The 18841-nt window shown below is 39.4% G+C and overlaps 1 pseudogene; it reads right to left on the reverse strand.

Annotated features, from left to right (window-relative positions):
* Nucleotides 1-1354: 1354 nt before the first annotated feature.
* Nucleotides 1355-18841, reverse strand: part of LOC127648402 (protein sidekick-2-like) — a 117335-nt pseudogene continuing 99848 nt past the window's right edge.

Genomic DNA, 18841 nt, shown 5'->3' on the forward strand with positions numbered 1-18841 from the left:
GATTCTACAATCTCCGAGTTGGGTCAGTATCGTCCCGTGTTCTCTCAGGTACCGAGCCCGTAGAACTCGGTGGCACAATCTCGATCTGACCGGGTGAATCGCTTGCACCTAGTGCCCTTCCCCCTAACCAGGGGAAACAGTGCGCCTTCATTCCCAGGAGATCTCAGGTTTGGGACACTGGTTGATTCCTCCCTAGCCCTCGTGGGTCGCAGTTCAGCGGAGGAACTCGCCGACCCAAGCCACTGCGGGTACCGCAAGCTACCCTGCACTGGTGTAGGTGCTCCACAGGTAAGGCCTCCTTCGGACTCCCCCTGTGTGTAACACCACGGTTCTGTCCCCTCTGGCGAGCGGACTCCCGTGCTTCCCTTAGGCAGTCACGGCTGCCTCGGTTGCCGTGCTGTATGTTCCCCCCTCTATAGGCTGGATCCACCACCGCACTGACAGGCCTCTGATGGTTTTGCCACTTAAACTTGCCTCCCCTCTCGGGTAGGCATGGCCTCCGCAGGGTCTTCTCCACCCTGAATAAGGGCTAAGACCCCCTTCCCTCAATGCGTGTAAGGGCCCCGGCCTAAGTTGCTCTATGTGAGAAACATAGAGAGAAAAGAGGCCCGGCCAGGCTTGGCCCGTTCCCAGGTTGGCAGCCAGCACCTTGTTCCCCCTTCCGGGGTAACGATAAGGAATCCTGATGGCTTAAATGGGGCATTGGGGAAGGGTACGTGCAGCCTGATACAGTTGGTCGTCCTGCACGTAAGAATACCTGCTCGCTCCTGTATCAGCAGTTCACGTACACGGCTCAGCGCGTGGCACTTTTATAAGTGGACCCCTAGTGTCGCTTCTCTGACACAACGTGGAGAGAGCGACAGAAGGGGAACGTCTAGGTTACGTATGTAACCTCCGTTCCCCGATGGAGGGAACGAGACGTTGTGTCTCCCCTGCCACGTCGCTGAGCCGAGCCACTGTTGTGGACCATTTCCGGCTCCTCAGAAAAATCCTGAATGAACTCCCGTATTTGCGCCGCTTAAATACCCGTATGTCCGGGGGCGGGACATGCAAATACTGGTTGCCAACTCTCATTGGCCTTTTTTCATAGTCCAGAGGTGAATATCGGCGCTCAAGAGAGACCCCTAGTGTCGCTTCTTTGACACAACGTCTCGTTCCCTCCATCGGGGAACGGAGGTTACATACGTAACCTAGACGTTTCTCACCTTTGCACTTCATTGCCTAGCACTTTAATGGCCAGTTTCACTAAGGTCAACAATGTCTGTATGTTGCATTTTCAAAAGCCAAAGCAAGAGATCGACAAAAACACTGAAAAATAGAGTAATTTATTTTCAATACGAACCATGCCTTGGTCCAATATAATTAATCAAGTTTTGTACAGTGATATTCACCTCACAGAGAACAAGACAGAGAATGTGAATCATGTTCATCATATTGTCCTTTAAAGACCTTTAAAATAGTTTCCACATAAGACTACTGTTTCACTTCTTAAGTTAAGAGTATAAAACAAATTGATTATAAATAAATTAAGCATTTGCTGATATACATATAAGTAGGGTGACCAGATTCCTGCTTGTGGAAAACGGGACAGCCCCCTCCCAAAGCAATTTTGATCAGTGTGAGCTTGTATTTTAAGAGTTTATCGTAAAATGCAGAAAAGTCCAGTCCAAAATTAAGATGTACGAAAAGCATTGCCTTCATGGCTGTTACAATGAGTTGAGATTTATCTGAGGTCTATGCTGCGTTCATTAATGAGAACACACACTCCACAGATGCAGATGTCCCAGGCAGCCATAAAACAAACTCTACGACCTTGGCTAAGACTTCGAAGTTGATGGTCTTGCTCTCTAGCTCACGAAAAACATCAGTCCATCTCTCAGACACGGCCATTTTGTTCACGTTCCACTCATTGATGCGACGAGTGACAATGTTTTTCATGCAAGCCCACTCATCAAAGTGGTTTCGTCAATCAAACTGAGAGCGGGGATTCTGGAGTAGAAGTGTTCAAGGCTGCTCTGAATGTCTTTCCACTCTGGGATGTCTCTCAGTAGGGCCCACTCCAGTTTTTCTGTGTTTTCCAATGAGCGGCTCCAATTTTGGAGGTAATCCACAGATGCTGTATAAAAGATCTTCACTGCACAAAAGAAATCATCTGCTCACATTTCACCAGCTTCAACCAGGGCATCCAACAGCTTTTTAATGTAAGAGGGTGTAAATGATTCCTCCAGACTGGCCTGCAAGACTTTTCTCAGGTCATGAATGTGCAAAGCTATGGCCGTGCACAACAGAATGATAAGCAAAAAGTCCTTCACTTGAGTGCACCATGTCAGATTCGGAATTTGCTAACAAAAAACTAAAACTTGGTGTGGCACACTTACTTTTAGCAGCATCCAAATGCTTTTTTGTATGAACATGCTGCACGATGTCGGTGCAGCCTCCACAGGCAATGGAAAAGCGAGATTCACATATCTCATATCTCACTGTACTAGGCTCTGTCTGTGACTCCTTTTTTTTTTTTAATGTAAACTCTTTTTGAAGATACTCATTAAATATACATGCACGCTTCCTTGACATTTTTCCAGCCGCCAGTCAGTTCACTAACTGGGTGTCGATTGTGATGATAGTGTATTCCAAATAACACGGTGTGATTTTATTGGTTTTACAAGCCGTATCCTTGGTTACCTTTGATTAAAATACTCATGTGACTGAGAAAGCCACAAAGACGATAGAGAAATTTTTGGAGAGGGGAAATATGGAACAAAACATGGTTTTGTGCATAAAAACGGGACAGTCCCGGTTAAAAAGAGACGTCTGGCCACCCTACACATAAGCATACTTGAAGTGTACACTGTGTCAAACTGTGAACTGTAAAAACACATTCTACAATATATTCAGAGAAGTACATACAATGTCATTTGAAACAGTAGACATTTTGATCAAACTCTGAGCAATGGAACCCCTAGCATGATTCAATTGGTGACGTTTGTGACTTGTCTGTACAAATCAATTGACCTTGTGTAATATTACCTGCTCTCCTACTTTGAATTGTAAGTCCATGAAGCTCATTTGCTATTTGTTGACCTTTTTATGCACAGTTCATATGGAAGATATTGACCCACACATCTTTACATAGCCTTACACATTTTCTCATATGTGCAGAAACTTTCTGAGTAGTAGCTCTTTAAACGGCTGCTTGAGTAATAATGAAATGATTGTTGTGTTCTAATGTCTCTGTTGTGTTTGATCAGAATGTCATTTTCCCAAAATGATCAAACAGGAGTTTGCCATGTTGTTTCAGAGAGTTCCAATACTCTAAGATCGGTAACATTATCACTGAAGTGCATCGCATCAGCAGCGTGGGAGCCCCAGGTTAGGATCTAACATTTAAACCAGGAAGTATCGCTTTCGTGTAATCAGTGACAAGCACAATACAGAGGTTGTATTTTTTTCCCCTCTAATATTAAATTTTTTCGCCACTGATGGTAAGGTTTAGGTTAGGGGATTGGGTTCATGGGTTCAATTGATAAAATGTGCACTCCTCCTCACTGTATTACAGCCAGTACAGATGAAAACTACTCGCTTTTGGAGCTCCTCTGTGGACATTTCTCCCAGAAAACGCTCACACGTGCCCATTCACCCAAAAACACTTACCGCTTTGGCCACTGGGGGCAGTGTTTCAAATATCGGTAAGCACAGATCAATTTAAGGTAAAGTCAGCCTACTGAGAAAAAAGCAGGTTGCGTGTTTCCAGGGTGGCATATGCCAGTCAAGCAACTGCCACTGAGATGAATGCAAATGCAGGGACAATTCACATGCTGTCAGTGTTTGGCAATAACCCAGACCTTTCCAAGGAAACCATTGCCAGAATAGCATACCTTTTGTTTTCGTACCATCATGACGTGACAAAAATAAGTGGCTGTCAGTGAGGAGACAGGAAACGATGGTAGTTCCCGCATCTTCTTCCACTGTAATGTCTCTTTTGCTTACAGTACATGGTTGGTTTTACATAAACAATAAGCAAAAATACATAATATATGGAATTGGCCATGTATTGAATCTTAAAGAAATTCCATATTTCCTCCCCCTTATTGATAAAGTTTGGTTGTCTAAGTAGCAGAAACATTTCCCACAGTTTCAAGACATTGCTACAAATTCACAGTTGTTACAATTTGCAACTATTCTGTCATTAATGTTAATGTTAAATGACAGAATATCAGAGCAATATCACACAAACAGAATTTGACAATCCTTTGAGATTTAAAATGATGATAACTTTTGAAACATGTAGCATCAAATGCAATGGCAAAAGCAATTTGTTCTCACCCTCTCATCGCATTTAAATATCCGCAGCGAATGCCAAAAGTCTGAGATCACAGTGAAGATGTATCTATTTTGCATTATTTTCTTATTTAGAATAACTTTTTTTGATTACAGCATGCTATCAGCATAACAATTTAAGTGAAAAGGTGAACTGAAAAATGTGCCTACATTTCAGATTTTCATAGTATTTTGCATCTGTTAAGCATGCACCAATTTTGGGAAAAACCTGATGATCCATGTTTTCCATCATGATTTGAGAATGATTCAAAGAGCATTTGTGTGGAAATCTGACCTTTTGTACAATGACGTTAATATGGTCAATGTAACAAATTTGCTTAGTGACCCAAAAATAGTGCAGAATCCCATTTGTATTTTCATAACTTCTCTGTTTTTCTGTGTGCAGATTTACAAAAATCTTGATTTTCAATACTCACATTTCACATTTTCAGTTTTTAAAGGGACAGTTAATCCAAAAATGAAAATTCTCTCACCATTGACGCTTCTTATGCCATCCCAGATGTGTTCTTCTGCTGAAGAATTTTTTAGTTCTGTTGAATACAATGAAAGTGAATGGCGATCCGACCTTTGTTGCTCCGAAAATCACATAAAGGGAACATAGAAGTACCGGTAATCCATAGAACTCCAGTGTTTAATTCCATGTCTTCAGAATCAGAAGCAATATAACAGGTGGGGGGAGAAACAAATATAAATTTAAGTCATTTTCTACTCTAAATCTCCACTTTCACTCTCACATTTACATCTGAAAGTCACATTTAGTACCTATTAATTTTCACTTTCACATCTAAAGTGAAGATTTAGAGTAAAAAATTAGTTAAATATTACTTTTATGCTGCCTTTGTGATTTTTGGAGCTACAAATGTCTGATCACAATTCACTTGCATTGTTTGGACCTACAGAGCTTAAATATTCTTCTAAAAATCACAATTCTGCAGAAGAAAGTCAGTCGTGTACATCTGGAATGGCATGAGGGTGAGTAAATGTTGAGATCATTTTCATTTTTGGGTGAAGTATCTCTTCAAAATATTTTTGGGACTATTTTTCTGTATATCCACTAATCTCTTCGATTAAGTTGATTAGAAGTGTATGGCGAAGTGAATAAATTAACCTATTCAAGCAACAAACGTTTCCCTAAGAATGATTGTCTGTGTTTTAATGCTCTAGCACACATGTATACACCCACAATACGCCTGCACACCCTCACAAGGGGCCAGATAAAATCCAAATGCAGCACAAGATGTCCAACACGGTGCAGTTCCTCTGTAAATAAAGGAGAAAATACAGTATAAAAGAAAAGATCTGGCAACAATGCAGGAGTCCCACCCAGGTGTGTTGTCAGAGGAATGAGAGTCTGGTATCAAACAAATGAGGAGAATCCTGTGGCTGGGACCTGGGTGGAGGTGCCCAGGCTGCTCGGGGGCCTGTACAGGGTGTGCTGGCTGTGGTTGTCAGAGGACAGCAGTGATGGGGTGGGAGTCCGGCTGCCCTTGGGCCTAAACAGGGTGACCTGGCCCTGGGGCTGCAGGGAGGGATTGCTGTGGGGTAGCAAAGGTGGCAACGATGGCAGCGGAGGAGGGTGGGGTCGAGACTCCTGTTCTGCAACTGTGTCGGGCTGGGTGTAGCCATACGCTGGAGGGCGAGAAACGCCCTTCTGTTGCCGGCGCCAGGAATTATAGTAGGTGGGGTCACTGATGTAGTGGTTGACAAAAGAATGGGTCTTCTGCCGGTTTGGATCCAACTCGTATTCGCTGTCACTGCCCTGTAATTGAACGAGAACGAAAAGTTCTGTTATGCCTTTATCACCTTCTTATGGTGTGTCTTTGTTTAAACACTGACCCTTAACCCTTACTTAGTTTAATAATTTTAAACCATGACTTGCACTATACATAAGTAATATTGGCATTATATTCATGATGTTAGCCAGAGGGGAACTGGCCCCCACAGGGAGTCTGGTTTCTCCCAAGGTTATTTTTGTGTTCCTTGCCACAGTCTCCTTCAGCTTGCTCACTGGGTTTCTAAATACAACTATTATTGAATTATTATTTTTAAACACACTTCATAATCATATTTGATCAAACTACACAATGATCAATCTAACACATTACAGTTTCATTTTCTGTTCAAGTGTGATTTTCTGTAAAGCTGTTCTGAAAAGCGCTACACAAATAAAAATGACTTGACATAACCTAGAATGTGAATTATCTTCCAAGCCTCAGGAGCATACAGAGGCTAAACAGAAGCAGATCTATCTATTGATACAAGTGTTGGGGAAACCAAATAAAAAACAAATGGTAATGGAAGGTCAAATGCTCAAACAAGGGGAACGCTTCCTATTTCTAACAGCTTTGTCTAAACGATTTATAAATTATCTCCATGACACTTTAAGCACTAGTTTCATAGTCAATAAATCATTTACTGAATTGAAGAGGAGATCCTATTGTCCTAATATTGCACTTTCTGTTGCATAACATTTATTGGATATGGGGAACTTAAGATATGAGAATTTGTCCAAGCCATTTCCTGTGCAGTGAGATGCATAGGGATGAGAACAGATGTCCAGGGATGAGATGCATGCGTCAGCTTGTTAAGAAAGGTCACTCTTCTTTATCATGGTCTTCTGTTTTAATGTGTTTGCAGAAAGAATGGTTCGCTATAAAAGATTGACATGTTTTTGGCTGGGGGACCTGGAGGGCCAGAGGAAAATTTGATTGCTTAGAGATTGCTCTTTCATAGCTCAAGAGACTTAATGGAATTGTTATTTTTTTATTAATAAATCAACTCTGACTAAAATGTGGACAAATAACACAATTGTTGGCATACAGTTAGAATATAGAGCTATAAAAGTAATGAGGCTACTATAGCTTAGATCATTTGATTCTGGAAGAATGTGCTGAGGAAAGTACATTTTTGGATAATCTCAGCATCTTGGCAAATATTAGCACAATCTGTGATGATGTTGAGATCTCTTTTGAAACTCTAGAAGAGACACATGTGAGATCACTAATTTGAGGAGCAGTAGAGTTAAGCAAACATCTCAATTTGCTCTCCATTTTATCCCATTGCTGTCTTGGACAAGCAATTGAGATTTTAAAGAGACTGAATTTGTGATTGTTCATTCCTGTGGGGAAGTGACCTTTAGTGTTTTGTGTGAAGGGATAGTTTAACCATAAATGAAAATTCACTCATAATTTACTCACCCTCATGTCATAAGATGTGTATGCCTTTCTGTCTTCTGAACACAAATAAATATTTGTAGAAGAATATTTCAGCTCTGTTGGTTCTCACAATGCAAGTGAATGGTGGCCAGAACTTTGAAGCTGAAAAAAGGTAAGCATAAAACTAATCCATACAACCCCAGTGGTCGGAAGTGATAGGATATTATGTGTGAGAAGCAGATAAAAATTTAAGTCCTTTTTACTATAAACTCTATTCCCTGCCCAGTAAGTGGCGATATGCTCGAATAATGTGAATCGCCAAAAAAAAAAAAAGAAGAAGAAAAATGTGAAAGTGAAGAATTATAGTAAAAAAAAATGACTTCAATATTGATCTGTTTCTCACCCACACCTATCATTATCGCATCAGAAGACGTGGATTTAACTACTGGAGTTGTATGGATTACATTTATGTTGCCTTTATGTGCTTTTTGGACCTTCAACGTTTTGGTCACCATTCACTTGCATTGTATGGACCAACAGAGCTGAAATATTCTTCTAAAAATCTTAATTTGTTTTCCCCAGAAAAAAACAAAGTCATACACATCCGAGATGGCATGAGGGTGAGAAAATTAGGAGAGAATTAAAATTTTTTGTTGAACTATCCCTTTAAATATTGAATTACGTAAGGGATAATCCACGGCTAGCCATGCATTAAAGGATTTTAATGCACGACGTAGAGGCGAAGAACCACCCGACGCGAAGCGGAGGGTGGTTGCCTCTACGTCGTTCATTTAAATCCTTTAATGCATGGCTAGCCGTGGATTATCCCGCTTATACCACGGTTATTTGCCAAGTTAAAAATAAGTTAAAGCTGTAACTGATGTTAATTTTGTAAAAATAATGTAATTTTTTAACAGACGTGTAAAAATGACGGTTATTTTCTTAAGTTACGGCTCGTTAGTTCTAGCACTCCGTCCACTTTAAATAAAGTAGAGCCATCGGATTTCTTTTATTTGAATGAATTATCACATTTATTTAAATTCATTATTAAAAGAGAGAGACAAAGAACTGAAAGAGTCCCTCGTTGCTTAAGCATATAGCTAACTTAATGATTATTTAATGGATTTATTAAAATTATTTATGAATGACAGGCAACACTGACAGTGACAAGGCAATCTTTATTTGAAATAATCATGTCATTTTTTAAATGAATTATGTAAAGTGTGAAATAAAACCGGTGTCTCTAACCACGATTAGGCTATATAAAGACACATTAAATTTATTGAAATGCATTAAATGAAATGAAAACAAAAAAATCAAACAGTTGGAAATTTCGATAGGGGATTGTTTTACTCAGCATTATACTAATTGATGTTAAACTCCACATTTCCATTTATCGTGAAGTTAGACATGGAAAAGGGTAGGGTTATTTCAGTTTTAGGCTTGGAGGTGAAATTATGTTTCGCTTTGCTTGTTGAGGTTCTAGATGTCAGTATGTCACTCCATTCCCTCCTCTCTGACAAAGATGGGGCCCAATATGACCGCAAACTCGCCTCGCATCAGTGGCCTGTCACTGACATGATCTGGCGACTTTCTAGTCCTGCATCAGAGAGTCGTCCAACGGCAGTGCTACGCAAACTATGGTTTGTGTACATTTGTGAGATACCTTCCACCTGAACAACAACAATTTAAAGTATACAATTTAGATTTGGAAAATAATATAAACACAGTTTAAATTTATGGGCAAAAACGAAATAGGCTATCTATTACCAACCTCTTCACAAATACTTTTTAGCATATTGCCAAGGTAGTTGAGCCCCATCGGCTCCCTGGTGAACCACATTTCGGTGCTCTCGAGTTTGCACAGAGGGATGCGTCTCGGATGCAAATAGAACGCTCCGGTATTTTCTGGACACTTTGACAGATATTTTTTAAAGCTGTCCACGGGACAAAGTGGGTCGCCGGGCTCGCAAACATAAATCCTCGTAAATTTTCTCTATCCGATGCGGTGGGATCCTTGTGGTTTTTTGTCTCTGGGTTATGCGCCAGGGTCAGGTACTCTTTCCCATTCTCGTCTTGCCGGAGAACGAAAGACTCTTTTGATAGGTTACGGTTTCCTTCTCTTCCCCTCCGTGCAAAACACAGCTGTATGTCAAACCAAACTTTTTTACAAGTCCTGTGGGTGTGAAAGGGGAGAGTGCAGGTGCATTTCTAATTTTCTCCAAGTCAGACTCAGTAATACGCGGATGATGAACGCTGGTGTCTTTTCCATTTTTCCTGTAGCGCTTTAAAACTGATTTAAAGATGGCATTGCTTGACTTGAAGTCTTTATCACTTCCGATGTTGTATTTTGTAATGTGACGGTTTATACCTGCTCTGAGACACATCAAACTTGCAACACTGTATTCGTGTCCAGCGGTAGACTGAACAGAGGCATAAAACTCCCGCAATGTCTCATTTAAAAGAGAAGCAGAGCAGGTCTCGAAATCAAAATTTTTCTGTCTTTGGCTAAAAAGTCACTGAAAGTGTTAACTGCCCATTTAGTTGTCTTTTTCAGTATTGACCTCATCTTTGTCGCTCTTCGATCTTATCTAGCTCTGTCGGTGTTAATTCTTTGTGCCGCTTTTTGTCATTCAACGTCTTCTCCAAGTCTTCTATTTCGTCTTGTGCCTGGGCCCATTTCTCAAAATTGCCATATTCACCATACAAATTAAACGATATGCAAAAATCATCCATTTAGCCTACCTAAATAAACGTTTTCATATGTTTCTCTCACTCTGTTTGCAAGTGTAACTGTGTTACTATGGTTACCAATGATTATAGTAGCGGATTAATTTCGAACTGTAATCAAACTGACTGGTACTACCTGTGCATTAAACGGTTTTACTGCGCACCTTCCAGCCAATCAGAATCGAGTATATAAACAGCCCGTGGTATAAATTTATATAATCTACAGATGACAAAAGAAACCATGAAAGACACATGGATGTCAAGTCAATCCTTGGAGAGGTTTAAGTCAATGTGAAATGTTGTTTGCAAACCATTTTACTTTTGTAATCTGACATATATCTGAGTGTAATAGGATGTTCAACAATAAAAAGAATTAAGGCGGGACTTGACTTTAGCCTTCCATAATTGATTGGATTGTGAAAAGTGTGTGTTTCACACCAGAATGGATCCAGGTGTTGGAGGAGAGGGGAAGAAGACTTAAGAATGATTTGTGACATCAGACAAAAAAAATACATTGTTTAATAGGCAGAGCAAGTTATTACATTTTGATTATGGATAACAAAGACAACCATATTTTAATTTGGAACAACATGAACTGATGCATTGTGCACAATAAAACCAGGAATGTGGATCAAGAAAGTTAAAGGGACCAATTTTTAATTCATGTTGACTTTCTAAATGAGATAACATCAGGAAACATGAACTGTTTTAAGACATTAATTTGTCTTGACAGGGTTGAATCACCTGAGAGTCAGACACCTCTGAGGGCTTCTCGGTCAGGCTGCTGCTCTCGGCTGGGACCAGGTCATTGTACTTAATACTGACATCTTCATCAGAGTAGTGTAGACTGCCGGGACTGGGCCGTGGTGGAGATCTAGTGGAAGAAGAAAAAGACTTAAATATTGATCTGTTTCTCACCCACACCTATCATTATCGCATCAGAAGACATGGATTTAACCACTGGAGTTGTAAGGATACTTTTATGTTTCCTTTATGTGCTTTTTGGACCTTCAAATTTCTGGCCACCATTCACTTGCATTGTATGGACCTACAGAGCTGAAATATTCATCTAAATATCTTCATTTGTGTTCAGCAGAAGAAAGAAAGTTCCACACATCTGGGATGGCATGAGGGTGAGTATATAATGAGAGAAATCTAACTTTTGGGTGAACTATCCATTTAAGTCATCACGAGAAACACATAAAGATCCTCTGATGCAGCATTCACATGGAAGAATACACAAAGCTGATTTTGATGAATACACTAATGGCAACTGAGGGCTCCAGGAAAATAAACGGATGTTGAGCATCCTCAAGGGAAAGTGACAGCAAATCAATCCCATGTCCTTTAAAGACAGATTCAGGGGTTATGAGGACATTACTCTGTACATCTTTGAACCAGTCCGCTTGTTTGTTAAAAATGAAGTCAGAGGGATAGCAGCATGGCAAGATGAGTTTACTTGATTTGCCATAATGAGGGCTGAAAGGCTCAAAGCCAAGGCCACTGGAGACATTAGCTTTTGAACTGAGGCTGCTAAGCTGCTCTGGTTCAGTACTTTACTTCAGTTCGCTTAGAATATAAATCAAGCCAATATAACTCACATAGGCAAATTTCTTTAAAGAACTATGTGGGGAGCTAATGAGTTAAAAAATATTTTATATTTGGGGAGTCATCAAGCCCTAATATGGACGCAAGAGGGTTTCTGAAAAACATGGCATCCACCAGCCAAATGTATCTATGGTGAAATGCACAATGCTTTGTTCAAACGGAAAATGAACAAGAGGACCATGCACGAGCTGCGTACTAATGGGAAGCCCTGGTAGTGGAGGGGTTGTTCCTTCAAAAATAGGCCCCCTGTGATAAAAGCAAGGAACTAGAAGGGAAGGGGAGGGTTATGACTTTGTATCTGTTTAAAATTCAGAGGAGGGGTGGAGCCATGTCAAACAGCCAACACCCCCAAAGCAGCCAGTGAAGGCTTTCAATTATTCACGAGCACTTGTATCATTCTACTCACTCAATCCAAAAGGTCTTCCTTTCTTCTTATCCACCCTTATCTACTCCCTCTATCTTTTCTGTCACATGCCAAACCCTTTCCTTTTATACCTTCATCAAAGTATCTCTTTTGATCCATCTAGACCTCAGCTCATAAGCAGGACTGCATCCAAGTGGAAGTCCTCCACTTCCCAGTCCCCTTTGATCCCTATCCTGGGCCTCAGCAACTGGGCAGAAGACCAGAACAAACCCCCCCAGTACATTCCACTGTAATAGGCCAAGAGTGGCTTCTCCAATTACCATCAGAGGAAGCTCGGAGCTGACCCATCCCTCCATCAAATCAAGGCATCCATGTAGCCCAAAAACATCTCGATGAAAAGATCTGAGAAGAAACTTCAGATCAATGCCATTAGAATAATGAGAATGTCATAGAGACATATTGTGTATTATTTATGTTTATGCAAAAAAAAAAAATTAACTATTGTAGTTTTTAAAGGTGCACTCAGTAATGTTTTATGCATGTCATATTGGAATTACACTAACCCCTAGGTGCATGGATGCCACATCATTCAAAAGCAAAATTACTAAACTTTTGTATTATTTGTAGATTGAACTATACATAGTCAGCCTTGGATAATTTTAATCTATGAGTGAAAGTGTCCAATAACAAGGTTGTTACTGAGATAAGAACAAGTAGTATTCAGCTGGTCATTAGATTCAAACATGGCCGCCCACATATGGGGACCCTCTCCATATAGAATAAAACAGCTTTTGTAATCTTACTGATATAAATAAAGTCTTCATCTCATGGGAGTGCACATGATTTTATACATACAGTATGTTTTACAAATATATATTCATTTATTTAGAAGTAAAACTTCTTAATGAGGTAACAAATTACTGAGCGCACTTTTAATGACAAGTTTTAGTTAGGTTTAGTCTTTTTTTAAAGGTGCAATTTGTAAATATGTTCATGTAATATTCGCCTTTTTTTGCCAATGTGTGAACGGCTTGTAACGCCCTTCACAGACTTCCAAGGTAGCCTATTAAAGCCTGTAGACTGATTTTCATTGGAAGAGAGCGGGTCACTTTTGCTGGGCAAATCCAAAGATGTGACGTTTATGCGCGCTCCCGAGAGCCTTGCCTCAGTAATAGCTTCTCTTCCGCTATTCAACAGCAACAACAAACTGCAACACTAGGTTACATTTTCTTAGAGATGGAATCCAGCAATGTCCGACTCCTACACAAAAAAATGTATTAAAAAAATGTATCTACTGAATCCAGTCTGGCTAAGCGGAATGTGATTGTCGTCGAGCGAAAACTAGAGTGAACATCGGCAGGGCATTTGATTCTGGAGGGACCTTAGTTCGGATTTGGGGATCAAAACAGACCCTGAATTGGCGTTTTTCTAATTGGACAGGTAAGCTTACATAACTGCAAAGCATGTGAAATATAGTGCCATAAGGATTGATCTGTGTAATTTTAGCTAACTTGATCTTGCTTGCTAATGCTGACGAATTGCAAGCTACCTTGCTTTGTAACTTTCAAATTATTTTATCGATCTTCTCTTTATACTAAAAGTCAGGTTAATGTCAATGTTAATCTGTAATTATTCAGCAAGATACACTACAATAACTCATGAAATGAATGCTAGACAATGTTCAAGATAATGCAAAAAGACACATTCATTAGTGTAATGTAACTTGGTTATACAGAAAATATTTACATTCTATTATTATAAAACAATAGCGCATCGATATATCAAAATGACAGTTGTGATGGAATCACATCAATACTGAAATGTGTCAACATATTTATAATGTACAATCTATTTTATAAATGGCTACTGTCATTATCCACCAAATTTAGCTAACAGCTATTGATAAAGCTCGCTAGCTAGCTTATAAATAGTTGTGTAAATGCAGTCAATGTATCATGCAAAGAAAAGTGATTAATTCAAACTACAGTTTCCCATAGTCAGAACTATATCCACACTTTGTTTTAGCCCTGTTCCAGCACTGGAGAGTCAAATATAATATACAGTCTCAAAGTTTGTATTAAAACAATCATAACCGTGTAATTTTAATTATGCTACCTCATCTGTCAGCATGTCGGCGAATCACGTTCAGTCTCTTTGTACGTTATGTCATAGTTTTGGCCGATGCAGGTGTCATTAATAACAAGGGTTTCTGAATCTTACATACTGCAGCTTTACACATTTAACTGTGGTGAAATGTTAAGGATCGAGAGTGGCGCAGCCATGGGTGGGCTAAGGTGTGCAAATTCTACCCAAAATGTCAGCTTGCACCCGCAAATAAATATATATTTTTAATGCCTAATATTAATAGGGGTGCAAAAATGCATCCATGTGATGTTGAACATTCAACACATCGATTATACTGACTATAATAATACTCGATGTGGCACAGAGGCTATCTAAGATTACATCCGCACTCTAGCAACAGATGCGGTGCGCTTTCGACTGAGGAGGTAAGCATAGCAACAGTTGACCATTTTAGCACTTTTCAGTACCCTATGTACTAAACCAGACTTTTGTTAGCTGCTTGGTTTCTATTTTTGCACCATAGTGCACAGCGAAATATCATTAGAAGAAAATTCCATAACTAAAAATGTTCTTATTGGCTGTGATTGTGTATTGTCGCAAAGCATTTTCGCTGTCAGTTTGGACTGTCAAATTACTTAGGACATAATGTTACTACCAGTATCACACTGATATTATGTATCACTTACTCTTATATGCAGATAACACAAAATAAAACTAAATGACAATAAGAAAATTAAATTAAGAACTTTCATGTTCTGTTTAAAGGAATAGTTCACCCCACAAAAAAATGTTTCATAATGTATTCATCTTCATATCCTGCCTAACTGTATGACATTCTTTCTATTGTGGAACACAAAAGGAAAAAATCATGAATATCTTGGTTTATCATCTCAGTACAATGGCAGTTGATAGTGACTGACCCTCATAAAAGCAGTCAATTTAAGTAGTTTTCTGTGAAAATCTAGATTTGGAATAATTGATTAGTGCATAGATTAGTATTCCTGCCGATTCATATGCATCGATCTTTAAATATGATTTTTTAATCGAGAATCGTTTGTTTTGCTCAATAATCGATTTAGACAGTTAAACATCTAATGAATTGTGATTCAGCAAATCAGTATACAATATTTTAGAATATATAAATATTAAATTAGTTACATGTGCGATTAAAATTAGAGGTGTGGCTTCATTCTCTAGCGCAGGGATGAGCAACTGGTGGCCCGTGGGACATATACGGCCCTCTATATCATTGGATACTAAGGATTGATTTTATTAAAGGGATTATGTAAAGATTGCATTCAGTTTATGATGTTATTACGTCTATTGGCAAGAAGAGGCCACTTGTTCTTAGCAGACCTGCTGCTCACACTAGGACTCTAGCATGCAACATCTTACACTTGCTCATCATTTATAAGGTAAATAAAACAACAAATTACCTCAGCTTGTCAGCGAGCTAGTGCACGCTATTGTTAATGTACGCAGTTGGAACCCATGTCTTTTGTTTTTCCTGGATATGAAATCTGGCATTAAAGATTTCAATTTGATTCACAAATACACCAAGTGATCAAAGAGGCGTAGAGTATGGGAGATACACCAGAGCTGCTCTCCTCACAGATGTAAAGGGTAAATACAATACAAGGGTAAAAGGCATCAAAAGTTTTTACGAAATCCATGACAGTGCGGGAATCACCAAAGCCATCTAATGCTGTTACGCTTGTGCTTGTGAAAAAGATTGTTATAATATGCATGATAGAGATGCCTGACTGATTGGTGAAAAATCTTGCGAATAGAGAGAATGTTCTCTGATGCACGGGACTGTTCGGTCCGTACATTTATGTTGTGGTGCTGAAATGGTTTGATTAATGCACTGAAATGTTATGTTCTTGTATCCAGTATTGTTACTGATGATAATACATTATTTGAACTCATACATGTAAGCTGTTTTATGAGGTGGGGTTGAAAATGTTGTCTGTTCATTTGTGTGTTTGTCTGTTGCAAATGTAGACAATGCAAATGAGGTACATTTTCTTGAACTAGTTCTGTTGTCAATATCAAAAGGTCATTGTGATATAGTGTTAAGCAGTAAAAACCATGACAGCATCACACAGCAGATATATTTTTAAAAATAAGAAAAATATATACATTACAAGCTCTAAAACGGCTTCAGTGACAAATCATTCATTGGCATCTTTTTTCGTTATTTTCTTTTTTTTTTTTCCTGTGCTCTGAAGAAAGCAACTCAAACAGCTCTGAAACAACACAATGGTGAGTAAATTATGACAGAATTTTTATTTTTGTACTATTCCTACAAAACATCTTAATGGGAAATTTGGCTAACTAAACAAGGGCTGACAAACCTCAGAAGACTGAGCCCCAAAATTGCTACTGAAATACCCTTAAAAAAGCTGAACCCCCTTAAAGACATTGTAAGAAGTTGCTCACTGTCCTGGAGAACACTCTCCTACTGGGGACACAGTATGTTCACTATCAATATGTTCTTATCTAAGCTAGAACGTCTTTATGCATATTGAGAAAGAAGCAGCTTACATAAGTAGACACTTTCAACAGCATGCACTTTGAATGCAAATAAGACATAATGGAAGGGGTTTTAGTGGTCCAACTTCCGCAGTCTGCTGTGTACTTTTCAGCTGACAGATTGCAGTTGGAGATTTGAAAGAAGTGACTGTCATTAAAATTCATGCCAACTCAATCCATTTAAAGGCCTGGAGTAGATTTAAATTCAACGACCAGGCCAAAGCTCTGTGTGTGGAGAGAATACATTCCAGCTCTTTGTTTGTAGCCATTTGGGAATGAAATCCATTGTGCAAATAATGTACTGATCAGCATACTGATATAAAGTCATTTTCCACAGAGAAAATGCCAGAACAAAAACATAATATTAGCTGAGAAAACTATACTACCACATACTGTCTTTATGGTCTAGCATGTACTGAGCTCTCTATGTAAAGTTCACTGAATATGTTCAGAATAAATCTCAATCAGAAATCATGCAGATATATTCTGACCTGGTGTAGATTCCGTTCTTGCGGCAGAAGGAATTTTTGACAGAAAGTCGACGGTTGTTGAGTTCCAGGGCGGTGAAACGTCCTTCATCCAGCCGCACCAACTCTCCATGAGAGAGGGGTAAAGATGTACAGTTCGAGTGGGACCCTATATAGAGAGATAAGAAGACACTCTATGAGGATTTGAGTATCTATCTATCTATCTATCTATCTATCTATCTATCTATCTATCTATCTATCTATCTATCTATCTATCTATCTATCTATCTATCTATCTATCTATCTATCTATCTCCATCCGTCTGTCCATCCGTCATCCTCTATATCTATTTATATGTCTGTCTGTCTGTCCATCTGTCCATCCATCATCCTCTATCTATCTGTCTGTCTATCTTTCTATCTACCGTCATCCGTCTATCCATCTATCATCCTCTATATCTATTTATATGTCTGTCTGTCTGTCTGTATATCTGTCCGTGTGACATCCCTCCGTCCATCCATCCATCTGTCCGTCCGTCCATCCATCCATCAGTCTGTACATCCATCCATACAGTCTGTCCATCCATCCATCCATCCATCCATCCATCCATCCTTTTGTCCATTCATCCATCCATATACCTGTATATCTATCTTATCCGTCTGTCTGTCTGTCTGTCTGTCTAAACCATTCTGAATGCAAATAATAAATTGCAACTAACCATATAATTACACAAAATTATGACAGCAAAATAAATAAACTTATCAACTTTTAAAAGAGAAGATGCCAAAGGCTGTGTATCTAATCAAACCCCAAGGTACCTTGACACAAATTCATCTGTCACTTTGCAGAAGTAAGCCGAATTAAGTAGATGCCAACATGGAAAGGTACGCAAGGTAACAGAAACAGAAAAAAAAGTTTGTTTCTAATTTTGGTTAACTTTTCTATGATAAACACTTTAGCAATGTTATAATGTGCTGGGTCGCCACTTAAAGTCCAAACTAAAATCCTGAAGCAAAACCAGTTGAGAATCCCTGCACTACAGCACATCTCCCCAAAACTAGTAGTGCCCTTCAGCAGTATTTGTGAACACAGCAGCAAAATGAGTCAGATTTTGAGGTGAGTCAGACTACGTCATGCAGCATGCATCGTCTAAAGTCAGAAGACCTCTGATCTCCAAAGCTCAGATCTCCTCCAACTGCTACCCTCTTCTTTTATTGACGCTCTCACACACTCTGAACTCAGAGTTTAAGTAAAGTGTGATTTCAGAGAGGTGAGGAGGGTAGTGACCTTTCAGCCTAATTGGACGGTGTGATCTATCACCTTGCAGTACTTTGGGCCTCTCTGTACTTCAGTAAAACAAGCTGGCACCATTATATCAGGACTGAACAGAACATGGGGCGGACCTTTAGAGAAGGCCATTGTGTCCCAGACAAACACTTCCCTTGTGCTGCCTCACTCTTCAACCACACTAACGCTGATCAGAACTCACAGGCAGCCATGTGAGAACCCCTCCCACACACACACACACACACACACACACACACACACACACACACACA

This window comes from Xyrauchen texanus, chromosome 8 (assembly GCF_025860055.1).
Source record: "Xyrauchen texanus isolate HMW12.3.18 chromosome 8, RBS_HiC_50CHRs, whole genome shotgun sequence".
Taxonomy (NCBI): Eukaryota; Metazoa; Chordata; class Actinopteri; order Cypriniformes; family Catostomidae; genus Xyrauchen; species Xyrauchen texanus.